Source organism: Octopus bimaculoides, chromosome 19 (genome assembly GCF_001194135.2).
Source record: "Octopus bimaculoides isolate UCB-OBI-ISO-001 chromosome 19, ASM119413v2, whole genome shotgun sequence".
In the NCBI taxonomy this organism is placed as follows: Eukaryota; Metazoa; Mollusca; class Cephalopoda; order Octopoda; family Octopodidae; genus Octopus; species Octopus bimaculoides.
The window spans coordinates 52011393-52012794 of NC_068999.1; positions in this window are offsets into that span (position 1 = coordinate 52011393).

Below are 1402 nucleotides of genomic sequence, written 5' to 3' on the forward strand. Positions count from 1 at the left end.
ATATATATATATATATATATATACATACATGTATGTATGTGTATGTATTTATATATATTTTTCCAATCACATACGAAAAGCAAACATGTACATGGGCACAATATTGGTGGTTGTGGTTGATGTGGCTGGTGAGATATTTACAGTGGAATGCTGATAACGTTTATTGCTGCTTTTTACCTCCTGCTAATAGATGCAGCTACACTAATTCCTTGATAATATTCTCCACTCTGCCTGAACACCAAGCTCTCTTCCAAATTCTCTTGCTAATATTTTTTTCTCTCTCACTCCTTCACTCTTTCTCTTTCTCTTTTTCTATGCACACACATATATACATATATATACATGCATATATATACATGCATATATATACACACATATATACATGCATAGTACATAGAGAGTATGGTTGAATCAGAAGACACTATATTGTAAGGTTTGTATTTCTTAAGGAAAGGCCCGCCTTTCTGTTGTTGTCTACCCAAGAGTAAAACCTAGAACAGAGGCATCAGAACGTCAGTTCTAAATCATCATTTCACCCACAAACATACACACACACATGCACACACATACACACATACATGCACCCACACAATGCACAAATGCTTTATACAATGGGATTGAACGTCCCATATTTCCCTGACATTTTCCATGTGTCCATAATCATCACCACCATTGCTGTCATTGTCACTGCCACAACCAACACCACCAGCACCAACAGCATTACTTCATTATAGGTACCATTTCCACTATATCTGCTTGATGTTAATGATGTTAGTACTGAATACAGGGGCGGGGGAGGCCTTGCATTGTGGTTGTCTGTATTTTTGCTTTGGGTTTGTTAACAGTATACCCATAATGGTAGCTGTATGTGCATATCTATATGAATGTATTTGTATTATATATATATATATATATTAATGTTTGTTTTTAATGCTAATTTATAATAAAAACAATTTTACACTAATTTGATGGGTTACTCCATACTTTTGTAGAGTACAAATTTATTAGTCTTATACAAAAATCTTGTTGATAGTGACTTCGAAATTTTGGCCAGCTAAGTCATCCGGTAATGGCTTAGCTGGCTGAAACTTCGAAGTCACTGTCAACAACATTCTTGTTTAAGAATAACAAATTTCTACTCTACAGACATATAGAATAATCCATCAGGTTAATGTAAAATTGCTTTTATTATAACTGAACATAAAAATAAGCACACACACACAGAACAGGCTTCTTCCAGTTTCCATCTATCATATCCACTCACATGGATGTGGTCAGCCCAAAGCTATAGCAGAAGACACTTGATCCATGTTCTGCACAGTAGAATTGAACCCGAAACCACATTGTTAGGAAGCAAGCTTCTTAACCACACAGCCATGCCTGTGCCAACCACATATAATAT